We start from the raw sequence: 16,846 nt of genomic DNA on the forward strand, positions 1-16,846 counted from the left end.
AATAAGTTAATTATAATTCCCCTCTCCCAACCAAATGATGTTTATTTTTACAAACAAAAAATTTTGGCAGTCGGGTACCAGGGATTGAACTCAGGGTCACTGAGCCACATCCCCAGCCCAATTTTGTATTTTATTTAGAGACAGAGTATCACTGAGTTGCTTAGTACCTCACTTTCGCTGAGGCTGGCTTTGAACTTGCGATCCTCCTCCTTAGCCTCCTGTGACCCTGGGATTACAGGTGTGTGCCACTGTGCCTGGCTGTTTGTCAAAATTTTAATGCTTGTGTAGAAACTTAAGTAAATGAGTCAGGATAAAAACCTATATTAAATATTAATGATTGTTGCCCCAGGGTGGTGGGATCATGAATGTTCTTTTTTCTATGTTCACTTAAATGAATATATCATACTTTCATAATAAGAAACATGAAATATTTATACAAAAATTTTTATAAAAATTAAAAACATGATATGCTTTTAAGGGTCTGAAAATGTACAGAAACTGGAGACAAGCCTATTAAAATGGTAACAATGACAATTACTTTGGGTTTTTTTTTTATTCTTTATGTTTTCAGATTCGGAAAATCTAAAATAAAAAATTTCTATATTTAGCACCAACTACATTTATAATAACCTTAAAACCCACAAAAATTTGAGATGATTTTACATGCTTAATATGTAAAAAATTCACTTTGTTTTTTTGTCTAGCCAGTTCTTTTGAAGTTTAAGACACATGATTGTGAGACCTGAGAGAGAGGTGGCAGATCTGGACATTGTAGGTGGAGGCATCAGGTGGCAGGCAGCATGTTGCTTTACTAGTTTGGTGGTACATCCCAGGAGGTCATTCCTACCTACACTTGCTTTCTGTGTCATGCCAGTCATCATTGAGGAAGTGGGTCCTCCTCCAAGGACTTCCACTGGGTTTTGTCTGAATTCTGTCTCGCACCACATCATGGCCAGGAGGCTGCATGCTGGTAGCATTTTCTATTCCCTAAACCAAGAAGCACAAGGCATGGAGACTGGCTGAGACATTCAGTTCAGATGTGGCAAGATGGGGTTTTCTCATCCCTTCCTTTTTTTCCTTGTCCCTCCTCCTCCCCTTTTTCCAAAAGGAATAAGGTCTTTGGTAAGACAGAAGAAGGGAGACTATAGAGATTTTCTTGAATAACAATGCTGTGACCAAATCAAGTTATGAGTTGTGGAAGATTCTACTTGCCAGCCCTGCTAGAAGTACCCACTTCCTGTTGGTAATGAGAGACTTCTCTCCACAGGCTCACCGAATCCAAGACACCCTTGACTGAAAGAAAAACAGTTCTTGGAAAAGACCTCTTATATAGCTTGCTCAAGTCACTAAGCTAGTTCTTCATATTTGTTCCACATAAAAATGTGTAAAGAATATTTGTTTATTTTAAGCTTCTAAGAAGGGCAGGGAGTTGAGACATGCTGAGTGTGTGTGCTTTCTTCCTCTTCCCTGCAGATTTTAGTAAACAACAGAGCCTTACTTGAAATTTTGTCTGTGTTCTTTATTTATAAAATATGATATTTTCCAAATTGTGGCATGTGTGTACCACTGGGATGATTTCAGTTGGTACATGGATAAACCTTTCTTATTTTAATAATGAGGTGTTTGTTTGAATAATCATGAGAAAAATATAACCAGCATAAAAATATGATTTTTATGGATATTGTTGATTATGATGTAGTCTCATTTCTTTAAGTTTTAAGAAAATGAGTTAACTTAAAGAGAAATATAAATAGCAGAAGACTGAGTAAATGGATAAGGCAAGGATTGGATCTGAAATATATGAGATGTGGTGCTCGTGAGTGTGGTCAATATTAGCAAGAGGAAGTTTGTTTGCTTGTGGATATTTACTCTGAACAACTCTAAAGATTTCAAGCTTCCTTAAGACCTGATGTTCCTTGCCCTATCTAGATAGGGTCTAGAACTCTGCTCACAACCTCAGTCTTCATCAAGTTGGAGCTGGGACCCTGGGGAAAGTTTGAGGGGACCAAGTAGGAGAAGAGAGAGAGAACAGAGAGAAATGGGAACCCTGTGCTACTCAAGATGGATGCTCGATGAATTTATAGGTGACTTGGTGGAGAGAGTGATATTTGTGGTACCAACTGTTCTCCATGTGGGAGAGAGATTAGTTATTGGAATCACATTGTACTTAAAAATTCTACCAAGTGTTCAGGGGTATCACCCAAAGCTATAGGCAATTGGGGGTCAATCTTAATGGAGTCCTACTGAGGTACTATATAGAAGAATTGTCCACAGTAGCTGCAGGAGAAAAGAAGAATGAGCCCAGAGAAATTAAGCAATGAGAACATATGCTACAATGTCTTATCCCAAGACCTCAGCCCAAAGCTTCCACACAAGCCATCTTACACTCCTGTCTTATGGTCATGTGTCTACACCCTACTTCAAATTTTTATGCAGATATTATAATGGTATGCTATGTGGACATTAAACAGTAATGTATGTGTAAATTTAACTGTTATAAAAATATTAACAATATGTTAAGTTAAAAAAGCAGCTTCTTGGGACTGGGGATGTGGCTCAAGCAGTAACACGCTCGCCTGGCATGCATGTGGTGCTGGGTTCGATCCTCAGCAACACATACAAATAAAGATGTTGTGTCTGCCAAAAACTAAAAAATAAATATTAAAACAATTCTCTCTCTCTCTTTCTCTCTCTCTCTCTAGTAAAAAAAAAAGCAGCTTCTAAAACAATGTGTAAAGTGTAATCCCATTCTTTAAGAAGATAAACATGTTTATATTGATTATCACTTGATAATGGGATTGAGATGATTTTGTTTTCCTAATTTTTCAAAATAACAAACATATACTATTTGTATGATATTTTTTAATATGGTTATTTTATTTTCACATGGTGCTGAGGATCAAACCCAGTGCCTCATGCATGCTAGGTGAGCATTCTATCTCTGAGCCACAAACCTAGCCTGTTGCATGATATTTTTAAAGGTGAAATAATTCTCTTTATTCAACACAAAAATTGCACCTAAGGGGTCTTTCTATGATTCAGGTAGAATCATATAGAAATTTGATCTCTATATAGGTTTGATTGTCAAACCTATGCCTGAGGTTTGGAAGAGGGCTCACAGCATAGATTCAGTGTTTTCAGCTGCTCTGATGTAGGAGATTAAACCATAGTTTCTGTGGTAAACAGAATTATTGCATTAGATATTTTTTTTCTGGATGTGCATCACTTAAGAAAGTAACTTTCCAATAATCTTAATCATTAAATATATACATACATAAAAAGTACTTTGAATTTCAGTGTTCTTTGATGATTAAATTTACACATGTGTGTTCTAATGAAAAATATGGTTCTCAATTTAATTAAGCCAACCTTTCATGTAACATCTCTTACCACTACTAATATTTCCACTATTTTTTCAGTTCTTTAAAATTATTTCACATTCATCAAATAAAAATTGGCAGAGAACTCTATCATATTATGCATTAACTTTTATCTCACCAACTCAATCTACTTGGGAAAGTGAGTTATCAAATTGTAATTTAGATTCCCAATTATTATTAATATTCATTGTGACTTCCAATTATGACTAAACTGTGTGGCTTGAGGGGATCAGATAAAGAAGGCCCACGAAATAAATTCATTCAATAAATATACATCAAGCACTGACAATGTGTGTGACGAAAAGATACCAGGGCTAACTCAGGACTTGGTGGTTTTTGTCCCAGAATGGCTATGGGAACTCAGGCAAGTTGCTTCTCTCTGGGCCTTTTCTTTTTCTTTTTTTACATTATTTTAAAAATTTGTTCTAATTAGTTATACATGACAGTAGAATGCATTTGACACATCATATGCAAATGGAGTATAACTTCTCATTCTTCTGGTTGTACATGATGTAGAGTTACACCTTAAGCCAGTCATGTAATCATATATGCACATAGGGTAATAATGTCCGATTCATTCTATTATTATTCCTAACTCCATGCCCCCTCTCTTCCCTTCACTCCCCTTTGTCTAATCCAGAGTGCCTCTATTCTTCCGTAGCTGCTTCTCCCTTATTGTGAATTAGCATCCGAATATCAGAGAAAACATCTGGCTTTTGTTTTTTTGGGATTGGCTTATTTCACTTAGCATAATATTCTCCAGTTCCATCCTTTTCCCGTCAAATTGGGCCTTAGTTTTTTCATCTGGAAAATTCAGTACACTTATCATTATGTATAGACATCTATGCTAGACATTCTGAAAGACCTCAAAACACATTCAAGGAAGTTAGAGTGTAGGAGAAGAAATAGACAAATAATTATCTACAATAAAAGGCAGCCCATGGCTAATGCCTTAAGGACCATCTTAAGGAAAGTGGTTGATAAGAGCAGCTCTAGGGGTCAATGAGCTGTGGTCACACCTTACCTCTGATGATTGCCAACAGTGAGAACTGTGTAAGTGACATAACACTCTCTCAGACTTTTAGTTTTCTAATTTGTGGGTTTAGAACATCTCATAGGGTGGCTTTGAAGAGTAAATGAGATAATATTTTTATATATAAACATTTAGCACAGTGGTGGGCTCTTGGTAAGTGTGTAATAAATGTTAGCTGCTATTATTAACATTTTCCATCTGGGAGAATTCTGGTGGAAGGAAAATTTAAATAGTGTTTTGAAAGATGGGCTAAATGTTTCTTTAAAAATTAAAAATAACGTTAAAAGCAACATAAATAATACACATTTATTGCAGACAAATAAGTGTGGAAAAGAGACAAAACAAAACAAGGAAAAACACATGGAACTCTAGCAAATGGGTGAGACTTTTAGGCAGAGGTGGTGAGGAAGCATTTCAGGCAGAGGGTCAGGATAGGGAGGTGGAGGAGTGATGTTCACTCACCTGAGCAGAAGCAGAGGGTCCTCTGGGAGAGTGATCTCAGGCTGGATCAAATGGTAGAGGGCCTAAGTTCTGGCCTTTATCCAGTAGGCACTGGATGACACTGGTGATATTTAGGCAAGAGCAATTAGTTGAAAGAAATATTTTAGGGACCATTTATGCTCTTAAAGGGCATTCTGAGCCAAATACCCCCCTCCTCCCCCCAAAAAAACCCCAAAACAAAAAAACAACAACAATGACAAAAAATGGACGAACAGCATACCTGTAATCCTGGTGGCTTGGGAGGCTGAGGCAGGAAGATTGTGAGTTCAAAGCCAGACTTAGCATGTTAGTAAGGCCCTCAGCAACTTAGTGAGACCCTGTCTCAAAATAAAATATAAAAAGGACTGGGGATATGGCTCAGTGGTTAAGTGCCCCTGGGTTCAATTCCTGGGACAAAAAAAAAAAAAAAGGTTAGGAACACTTTGTATAAACCCAAGGGAGTATGTGAAGATCAGTACTCCATAAAGAACAACAACCTCTTCTTTTGTAAGCAAATACTTGGATTCACTAGAATTCCTCTTGGGGAATAAACATCCTTTGTGGTAAAGAGGGAGGACTTCCCAGCCCCCAAAAGTCATCAATCTAAGGTCTTAGAAACATGAATCTTGTTAAGAGTATGGACATATTAATTTGGAATAAGAGATGGAGCAGAATAGAATTTCCTGGCATAACAGAAGAGGAAAGTATTGAGAGCTCAGGGTGTAGCAAGTGATGAGAGGTACCTGGAAACGGGGCTCAGTATGGGAAGGGAGAAAGGGAAATTCCTAGAGCTGGCCAAAGCAGAAAAAAAGACCTTGAGAAAAGAAAGTTTTGTATTGTTTGTGAGATGAATGATGTAACTCTCCTTTTCCATGTTCCCCCACAAGGTGTTTTTCAAGCTTGTATTGTCCATCTTTTTTTTTTCTTTCTTTCTTACAAGTGAGTATTCTTTAGGAGTGACCCAAACAAATATGTTTTTGTTTAGGTTTGTGTGGATAAATCCAGAGACTACTGAGACAGACTTGGGTACAAAAGTCAAGGTTATAGCTGACATTAGTAATATAGACATTGCTATGCTGTGAAGGCTTGATGCATTTCAGTTGCCTACAGTCTTTGGTGGAATCTGGAATTCAGCAAAACAGTGCCATTGAAATTGTTCTAGGACCAAGGTGAAATCATTTACCCTAACAGCCTTGTGTATGTCATTCATTGATTCTAATGGTTACCTAACACAGAAGCTGAAAAATCTTTAACAAAGAACTCCCAAATCTCTGTTTCACTAATTCACTATCAGTCAATGGGTAGTTTCCCCCAAATCATAATGAAGAAAATCCCATATCAGAGTAAGGATGGAGAACTTTTTGGAGGACAGTTTCAAAGAAGCTACAAGCCAAGGTCACAGAAGAACATGTTTGACAATTTACTTGTTTCTCCTCTCGTGATGCTTCCCATGACCATCAGCCCTTTCTTTCCAGGATTGTCCAGTTGTTACTTTCTTACTGCTGTTACCCTGACCAATCTCCAGGTGGAGAGGAGCACCGGGCTGGCATGAGTGTTTGCATAGCACTTGATACAGATCTCTCCTACCCTTAACACATTGTTTCATGGTTCTTTGCTCATGGTTACCCTTTCATGTTAGGTACAGCTGTCCCCTGCTGGTAATTCACCCTGAGGTCCCTGGAGAGGAGGTTGGGCTCTTACTTTTTGTTATTTTGTGAGGATCTTTTCCAAAAGTCTACAGCCTGGGCAGAGTCCATTTTAGGAAGATTCACTGGCTGGGTGTGGTGGTGCATAACTGTAAAACCAGTTATTGAGAAGCTGAGGCAGGAGGATTGCAAGTTCAAGACCAGCCTCAGCAACTTGGTGAGATACTGTCTCAAAATAAAAAATAAAAAGTTCTGGGGATATGGCTCAGTGGCAAAGCACCTCTGGGTTCAATCTGTCATACTGAAGATTCACTGAAGGCTCCTGGATACTGAGAGGGCGGTGACTGATTTACCTGTCTACTCCATAGACCAGAACTCAGGTTTCTTACAGTTCATTGTTTTGCTCCCAAGCACTTCTGAGGCCAGAGTCAACTTAAATTCTCCTTTTTCATGCTCACACTAAGTATTCCTCAGGCATCACCATTTTTTCAGTCTAGGACAAATTCACCATTAGGGGCACAATGTTAAATGTTGAATACTCAGCGTCACAGGCAGCTGAGCCACCTGGGTGGGTGCCCAAAGTCTCATTCTTAGAATCCCCACACTTACTTGATGATCTCTTTTAGCCAAATTGAAATTCATTCTTTTTTTTTTTCTTTTTTCCCTGGTGGTGCTGGGGATTGAACCCAGTGCCTTATGAATGCTAGGCAAGCATTCTACCAACTGAGCTATATCCCTAGCCCCGCAAATTGAAATTCTTAATTGTTGAACAAAGACCCTACATTTTCGTTTTGCCCTGAGATTGACAAATTATGAGTCAATCCTGGAGATATTTTTTCCTAACCTCATTTAAAGCTACTTCCCAAAGTCCTTATTTTCTACTTTCGGGTTGATGTCTCCTCAAGCCAATGATGTAAGTGACCAAATCCATCATGAGGCAATCCCACCTTTACATCCAGGGCAAGGCTTGATCTTATGGTTCCAACAAGGTAATCTTATAAAAATTAACATTAGACATTTTCCCCAATATGTATGATTTAAGGCTTCTAGAAGTCCTAGATCCATTCTAACTTAGGATCCTCTAGTTATAGATGTTAGAAATGCTATTTATATGAGTTTTTAATAACTTATCTTCAATTTTTAGAAGCACACTTGAGTTAAACAGACTTGGGAAATATAGAAGCACTTGTTTATGTATTAGAGTAAGTCAGAATTGCCATTTATTTAAATTCTGATGGTTTAGATCCATACAGGGAAGTACTTTTTTATGATTAAAAAAAGTACTTTTTTATGATTAACATTAAGTTAGGGCTGGGGCTTCTAAGCTTCTTCTAAGCTCAGTGGTTTTTTTAAAATATATTTTTAGTGGTTGATGGACCTTTATTGTATTCATTTATTTACATGCAGTGCTGAGAATTGAACCTAGTGCCTTCCACATGCTAGGCAAGTGCTCTACCACAGAGTCACAACCCTAGCCCTAAGCTCAGTGGTTTTTAAGCTGGGCCAAGTAAGATCTTAAGAGTTCCATTTGAATACTTGGGGTGGAGAGAGGGGACACTGCAGAGGACCAGCTCTAGGTCATATGGGATCTTGGAATCTTCCATTCTGGTTTCAGACAATTATTCTTTTTACTTTTTACATTTTGTGCTTATATGAGGTTCTTCTAATAAAAAAAAATCCTGAAAACTGAACTGAGCTGGTTCATCTCCTTGCACTGCCATTTGATAGAAGAAGCCACTGGAGTTTAGAGAGAATGGGTGGATTGTTTCAGTTAACCCAGATTATCAATTGGAATAGCTAGGTGTCAAATTTGACTTCTTGGCTCCCAGTTATATATTGCTGTTTTATTATTGTAATTCTGTCCAGCTAGATAAATAATTTCACTAGAACATAGTGTTAGAGAAGCTCAAGGAATAGGTTGCTTGGTTTATGTTTCCAGAGGAAAGTCTGAATTCATTCTGTTCATTCTAATTTCTCTATGTCCCTGTCCTGTGTCATTGTCTTTCAATATGAAATCCAATAGGAAAATGGAAGGTGTTATTGATAGCCCCTTCAAACCCTGTAATAGAGAAAAATTTTAAACAATGTAATGTCCATTAAATAAATTGTAGTTCACCCATTTTATATAGAGCATCATACTGCCATTATAAAGAATGAAGTAATCTTACATGTAGACATAGAAAAATGTCTACAATATAATGTCAAGGAAGGAAAAAAGGTCAACTTTTGTGCTAGTTTACATAGGAAGGGCTCATGTTTGTTTAGAAAAGTTTGTATATACTCTAGCAGAATATTTGGGAAGATGCACACTTGCAATGGTTACTTCCCAGGATTGGTGTGGTAGGGAACTTTTGCTTTGACAAAATATTCTTCTTTGCTTGATTTTTTTTTTTAAAACAATGAGCAGGGGTTACTTTTGTAAAAATCAGTTTTATTTTTTAAAAGAAAAAGTTGTGGTTGTTCTCTTATTGGTAAGAATAGATAATCCAGTTATCAGAGGTTGCTCTTAATTCAACAGTATCCCCCCTCTGGCTACAAAAATAAGTGAGGGCTTTGGAGGTGATCAAAATCTACTGCCCTAGGCTAAAAAGAATATTTGCTCTTATTCACACTAGGTATTATTTTTGAGTTAGTATAGAGTTTCTCAATTTTGTTCTCTGAACTCACAAGTCTTTTTTGTTATTTTTCTTCTAATAATAAAAGCAACTCATTATATAAAACTGGGAAAATACAGGAAAACACAAAGAAGCATGGGCTTATGGTCCAATCATCTAGAGGTAAATATTCTTAATGTTTTATCTTGTTTATTTCATTTCTATATTGCTTTTTTCCCTGTGGATTTGTTCATGTGAGGCTGATATTGTGTTTAAGTTCAGAGCTTAACCTGCTATTCTTTTACTTAATTTTTAAAAAATATTTATTTTTTAGCTGTAGTTGGACACAATACCTTTATTTTATTTATTTATTTTTATGTGGTGCTGAGGATAGAACCCAGGTTCTTGCACATGCCAAGTTAGCACTCTACCACTGAGCCACAACTGGAGTCCATACTTAATGTTTTTAAAATTTTTTTTTAGTTATAGATGGACACAATATCTTTATATTATTTATTTTTATGTGGTGCTTAGGATTAAACCCAGTGCCTCATGCTTATGAGGCAAGCGCTCTACCACTGAGTCACAGCTCCAGCCCCTACTTAATGTTTTATCATAAGCTTTTCCATCGTAAATTAATTTTATAAACCTCATTTTGAAACATAATATCTTATTACATTCATGTACTTCAGTTAGAAGTACTTCAGTTAGAAGTACTTCAGTTAGAAGCACAAAGACATTCTAACTGGAAGTAAAGTATGTGGTTCCAAGGGTTGATCAGAGTTGATTTCATGGTGACTCATTAGGATGTTCCAGAGTAGTTCTGAGATGGCTGCTGAAACTCCAAATGGCCAAATGGCCTCCATATAGCTTAATCCTAAGTGGGAAGACAGATAGATAGAAAAGGTATGTTATAAAAATATGCTTAAAAGTCCCCCCCACCCCCACCCCCAGAGACAGGGTCTTTCTGTGTTACCCAGGCTGTCCTTGAATGCCTGGTCTCAAGCCAACCTCCCATCCTCCTGTTTCAGCCTCCTGAGTAGCTGGGACTTCAGGTGCCTGACATTGCCCCTAGCTTAAAATATGCTTTTTTTTTGGAGGGTGTGAAGGTGGGGGTTTGGGATGGGGGAGGGAAGGAAAACTTTGCCAATTATTAAGAGCTGTAAAAATACTTATACTCTTTGATTTAGTATTTATACATCTGGGAATCCTTTTGAAGTAGGCTTTCCCTTATACCTCCCTGTCCAAAACTAGGTCTTATGGACATTCTTGGACTGATAATTGCCATGATTTACCTCTGAGATTGGGCCACTGCCACCTAAACAAATTATCAAGGGGATCAGAAGACAATCCAGCTATTTGGTAAGTAACTAAAAAACATTTTCTCCCTTTGTATAGGAAAGAGTCTTTCAAATAAAATATTCAAGCGTGCAAGTTTTTTTTTTTTTTTTCCTTTTGGATCATTTTCTTTGAAGAAATTCATACAAGTAGAATTACTAAATTGAAGGATGTAAACTTTTTTAAAATATATTTTTTTAATCATAGATGGATACATCCTTTATTTTATTTACTTATTTTTATGTGGTGCTGAGGATCGAACCCAGGGCCTACATTTGCTATGTGGGCGCTCTACCACTGAGTTACAACTGCAGCCCAAGGATATAAATATTTTTATGGTACCATTTATATACTTAAGTTATGGTAAATAATTATTAGAATTATTAGTTATGGTAAATAATACTCTATAAACAAATACTAGATATTCATTACAGATAGGAATTTTAATGTTTTTCTGTTTACTGTGTTCTAGTTTACTTTTTTTGGGGGGAGGGGTTACCAGGGATTGAACTCAGGGGCACTCAATCACTGAGCCACATCCCCAGCCTTATTTTGTATTTTTTTTAGAGACAGGGTCTCACTGAGTTGCTTAGTGCCTCGCTTTTGCTGAGGCTGGCTCTGAACTTGCCATCCTCCTGCCTCAGCCTCCCAAGCCACTGAGATTACAGTCATGTGCCATAGAGACAGCTAGGTTTACTTTTGAAACATGACAGTGAAATAAGATTCCCTTACAAACAAAATAAAAGCAAAACACCACTAAAAAACCACTCCAGTTCCATATGTTGTTAGGGTTTTCTTTAGTAATTACTGAATAAACTGAAACCGGACACAAGTCACAATTATACTTTCTATCTCTGAGAACAAACTCTGAGGTGAGCATCACCAAACTCTGAGGAATTTGGAGCTGGATGTCTGACTTGATCTGCCTCCTTGTTCTTCTCATTCTGTCTGCTTTAGATTGTTTTATCGTTGACCACTTCCTTATGAATGTAGAAGCTATGGAAGGGAAGATAAGGTGAAACTCAGTTAATTTTGCTTTTATTACTGAATGAGGAAAAGATTGAAAATTGTAAGAAGCTAAAACAGTCAAAGGGAGGAATTTAAAATATCTCCCTTCTCGTTATCTTTTCATTCTCTGTCTCAGAAGATTTAGTCAACTGCAATCAGATTTTTTTTTCCCCATAAAAGTATTAGTCACACTGGATTCTTTTAGGGGAAAGATAGCAATATGTTTAAAGACCCAGGAGAACTGTTTTGAGTGTTAAATAAAATTCGGATTCTAAAGAAAAGTGGAAGGATTTGTTGGCATGACTCTAATGGATTAAGGCTTTGCAAGTGAGTGTGCTAATTAAGTCCACTTCGTTTTTCTCTTGTGTGCCTTTTCTTACCTACCTTGAAAAATTATTGTACCACTAGCACTTTAACAAAGACCTCTCCCTGTACTTATGGAACCAACAGGACCCACTGATGAATTTGAAGTTCCACCCCCTTGAGAATCTGTTGAGATTTCTCTCACATGTTTCTTAAGTTTTATCTTAATCTTGTATAAAAGATAATCTTTAGAAATTCTTTCCTCTGTAGACTGCTCTGTTTCCCCATAAAATACACTTGCAAATAAGTCTGCAGATTTTTCAACACAATGCCTGCAGCAACGTCCATGATAAATCCTTTCCTGGCCTCAGCTTTTTGCAACCTTCTCCATCCCTCACAATGACACACACTTTCTCTCATTCATCTTTTATTACAATTCAATATTGTGCTTGAATATCATTAGCTTGTATGCAGCATCCCCTTCCTTTTTTTTTTTCTTTAAAGGACAAACTACTGTTGTTGTGCACATTTCATCTGGAAATTGACTTTGGTGTTATAGGTTCTAATATATTTACACAACAGGTACAGAAAGGTATTGGAAAAAAGAAGAAATATTTTTAACATCGTAAAACCTCTAGCAAAAATATGTGTGTAATAGAATCTGGTACTGTGGTATTACACACATTACAACTGTCACTGTGACTTAGAGCCTTAGTTTAGCTGAAAGAAAATCTATAACCCCAGAAATGCAACAACGCCTGAGTCACAGTTCAGGGTAATAAATGTTTTTCACAGAATACTGTAATCCATATTTCCAAAGCTGATGCAACAAAGGAATTTCTACTAGAAATCTTTCAATTTCATGGGTGGAGGCTCCAATGCAGAGAGAAACAGAAAGAGAAAAAAAATTATTTAGAAAAAAATGATCCACTTGAGTGACATGATAAACTGCCCGGATGTTCAGAAAACTTAGCCATCTGAATAGGGAATTCAGTGGCCTTATACTCTCCTCTGATAAAAGGCCAGAGAGGGCAAACTCATAGCTAACTTGATTTGAATAAGTTTAAGGGTGGATTGTTTCTTTTTTAAAAAGGCATATTATCTTTAAGAGAGTTGTTTTATGACTAAAACAAGAAATTGGGAAGAGGAATTCCAGACTTGGATACTGAAGGGCTTTCTGCAAATTGGGGAAATGAGGGAATAAGGCCTCCTTTCATTGCCTTTGTATTGGCCTGGACAGGGACTGATGTTCTGAGAAACACTCTCTTGTGCCTGGGAGATGCCAGCTGTGTTCTCCAGACTTTGATGGGGGTGGGGGCAGATAGGATCAGGATGGCAGCAAACAGAAGGTCTGATAGACACACTGAAAAAAAGATGGTGGCTTTAATTTGGCAGCCTTTATTCTTGTGCTTTTTCTGATCATCTAGAACCATCTTTTTTGAAATGAGAATAGGAACTAGAATTTTTTCTTTTTTGGTTAATTTGAGGGCATGAATAGGGCCTCCACCTGCTTGAGCTGTGGACTTTGATATTACAAAACAGGCCTGGCATTTCATTTCTGTGCCATGTGATTACCTTCATCTCATGATAAACTCCTACTCATTCCTCAAGGCCCATTTGAATGCCCCCATAGACATGATTTTCTCCTACTTCTCAGCTCCAAAAGGAGCTTATTTGTATTCCTTTACACCATTATGATCTCCTAAAGTTAGTAGCTCACATGGGCAGCAGATCAATTTGCTGAAGTTCAATTCCCCAAAGTCGTTTAGCCAAATTAAATTCACCAAAAGTCAATTGAGGAAATCAATTTGCCTAAAGCAAATTTTTCTACAAGTCTGTGATTTATTCATCATAAGTTCCTTGATGGCAGAAACCTTGTCTTATTCACTCTTGATGCTCCTCCACTACTCAGAACATATTGCTTGGGGTATTGAAGGGTTAGTGGATGCTTATTGCTTATTGAAATTAATTGAATATAATTATAATACAGATGAAATAGTTTCATATTACTCTTGATTTCCCTTATGTTTTCTTTTTCTATCTTGGTTAAAAGGTACAGACCATACCTAACTTAAGTATCGAGACCTTGAGAAGTTTTTCTGCCAAGTCTGTCCTGTAGGCATAGAGTTTGTATAGATTTATGTGAGAATTTCAGTCCTTTTTTGGAATTAGAGTCTCTTGGCAACTTGTGTGTGTGTGTGTGTGTGTGTGTGTTTGGCTTTACTGAACTTCTTAGATGAATTTATCTTTGTATACATTTATTTTCTGGATCCTTTTGTTTAGTCTCCTTTTGCATCATTATAGTTGATTCATCACCACCAATTGTTCCTGTAGACTGAATGTTTGTGTCCCCCTAAAAAAGGCCCCTAAAATTCATATGCTGAAATCTAATACCCAGTGTGACAGTAGTTGGAGATGGGGTTTTTGAGAGGTGATTAGATGATGAAGGTAGAGTTCTCATGAATTGGATTAGTGTTCTCTTAAAGAGATTTCAGAGGGCTCCCCAGGCACTGGTACCATGTGAAGATACAAGGAGAAAAGGGCTGTCTCCAAACCAGGAAGAGTGCCCTCACCAGATAATGGATCTCTGAGCACCTTGATCTGAGACTTTCCAGGCTCTACTACTATAAGAAATAAATTTCTGTTGTTTATAAGCCAGTTAGTCTATAGTATTCTGTAATAGCAACCTGATGGGCAAAAACAGAAATTGGTACTAAGAAGGGGAATGCTGCAGTAAGAAATATCTGAAAATGTGAAAACAGTTTGGGAACTGGGTATTGAATAGAGGAAGAGGGGTTTTGAGGAACATGCTAGAAATATGGATGTTAAGGGCAATTCTGGTGAAGGTTCAGAAGAAAATAGAGCTGGAGTGTAAACCTCAATCTTAGGGAATGCCTGAGTAATGACGAACAGAATGTTGGTAGCAATATAGATGGCAAAGGCCATTCTGTGGAGGTCTCAGACAGAAATAAGGAACATGTTATTGGGCACTGGAGGAAAGGTCATTCTTGTTAAAAAGTGGCAAAGAACTTGGCTGAGTTGTGTGCATTCTAGTGTTTTGTGTAAGGTACAACTTGCAAGTGATGAAATTGGATATTTGCCTGAGGAATTTTCTAAGAAAAATGTTGAAGGATCAGACCAGCTCCTCCTGACTACTTAGAGTCAACCTCAAGAAGAGAGAAATGACCTAAAGATAGAATTTTTCAGCAAAAAGAAACCAGCATTTAAAGTTATGGAGCAGTCTATACATACTGAAAAGAATGAGAAGGCATTTAGGGTGTGACCAAATGACTTTCTTTTTTTAAAAAAATATATTTATTAGTGCATCATAGTTATACATAATAGTGAGGTTCATTTTGACATAATCATACGTGCATGGTACATAATTTGCTCCATAGTAGTCCCTAGTACTCTTCCTCTTTACTTCCTGTCTTCCCTCTCCCTGTTCCCCTTCCTCTGCTCTCCTTCTATTTATTTATTGCTTTTTTAAAGTTTATATTTTATAGATATAAAGCACAATTCCATATAAAGGTGGAATTCACTGTGGTATATTCATCTAGGTATGTGGCATAATTTGGTCAATTTCATTCTGCAGTTCCTCCCTTTTCCCACTCTCCTCCCTTTCCCTCAATCTCCTTCCACTGCTTCACTGATCTCTTTTCTATTTTTATTGGATCGCCCTCCCCTTTTTCTTATTTGGTTATAGCTTCTGTATATGAGCAAATGATTTTTGAAAAGGAGATTAGTCAGTCATCTTGACAAAAGTGAAGAGATGGTGTTCAAAACAGTGGAAAAATGACCCTGAAGGAACTTTGGAAATCACTGGGGCTGCCATTCCTGTCATGGGCCCAGAATGCCAGGGCCTGGGCAACAGAGTGGTTTCAAATGGTGGGTCTCTGTCTCTGGTTCAGTGGGCCAGGGTGCCCCTACCCAGTGCTCACAGGTGGGCTCCCCTCAGAGCACTGTGGCATGGGCTGTGGCCTGCAGAGCCATGTGAACATGGCTGCCTCCATGTAGAATTCAAAGGATAAGCCCATCTGAGAGCACCACGGACACAGGTCCCCAGCCTGAAAGAGCTGTGGAGTCCAGGCAGAAAGTCACTGCAGGGCTTTCCCATTGAACCCTGGGGTTGACTCCCACCCCATGGCCTGGAAGACAGAACACTGAGTCAAAGAGAAAACTTTCTGTGCCTTAAGGTTTAATGCGGTTTGCCTGAGTAGCTTTGGAGTTACTTGGAACCTTTCACCCCTTTCTTCTTGCCTATTTCTCTCTTCTGGAATGAGAATGTCTGTATCATGCCTGTCTCACGATTGTGTTTGAGAAGCCTGTAACTTGTTTTCACAGGTTCACAGTTGGAGAGGAATTTGTCTTGGGATAAATTACACCTTGAGTCTCATCCATATCTGATTTAGATGATATTTAGATGAGACTTTAGACTTTTACGTTGATGCTAGAAATGAGTATAGACTTCTGGGGTTTCCGGGATGAAATAGATATGTTTTATATGTGAGAAGGGCATGAACTTTGGGGGGCTAATGATGGAATGCTATCAACTCAATGTTAATGTCTCTCCAGAATTCATGTTGAGGCCTAATCCCCAGTGTAACAGTATTTAGAGGTGGGGTTTTGGGGAAGTGATTAGGCCTTGAGGGTGGAGCCTTCATTGGGATTAATAATTTTATAAAAGAGACTCCCAGGAGCTCATTGGCACTTCTGCCATGGACAGGCACAATGAGAAAGTCATTGTGAGCACCTTGATCTTGGACTTCACAATCCCCAGAATTGTGAGAAAAAAATTTCTGTTGTTTATAGACCATCTAGCTTATCATATTGTGTTATAACAGCCTAAATGGACTAAGACAGTTATGAGAAATGGATCAGACAGCTTTTCTATTCTTTCTGAGAACTCATATCTCAGCCATCAACAGTACACAAAATCCAGTGAAATCAAGACAAGCAAGTGGGACCTCTGTGGATGAGGGTGGTGATGTGGATGTGGAAACCCTGATAATTGCTCACCATCAGCCACTTTACCACTTCCCTGTCACAGAACCCCATTTTACT

General features: G+C 37.8%; 1 long non-coding RNA gene across 1 annotated transcript in view; it reads left to right on the forward strand.

Annotated features, from left to right (window-relative positions):
- The first annotated feature begins 291 nt into the window (after positions 1 to 291).
- The window catches only part of LOC124081273 (uncharacterized), a 135,968-nt gene continuing 119,413 nt past the window's right edge, over positions 292 to 16,846 (forward strand). Inside the window, exons 1-2 of the long non-coding RNA XR_006848002.2 lie at positions 292 to 9,316; positions 10,388 to 10,495. This is a non-coding gene — a long non-coding RNA (uncharacterized LOC124081273). The remainder of the gene's footprint in view (positions 9,317 to 10,387; positions 10,496 to 16,846) is intronic.

The sequence above is a fragment of the Marmota monax genome, unplaced genomic scaffold (genome assembly GCF_021218885.2).
Source record: "Marmota monax isolate L192 unplaced genomic scaffold, Marmota_monax_Labrador192_F-V1.1 WCK01_AAM20220418_F8-fsc00222, whole genome shotgun sequence".
NCBI lineage: Eukaryota > Metazoa > Chordata > Mammalia > Rodentia > Sciuridae > Marmota > Marmota monax.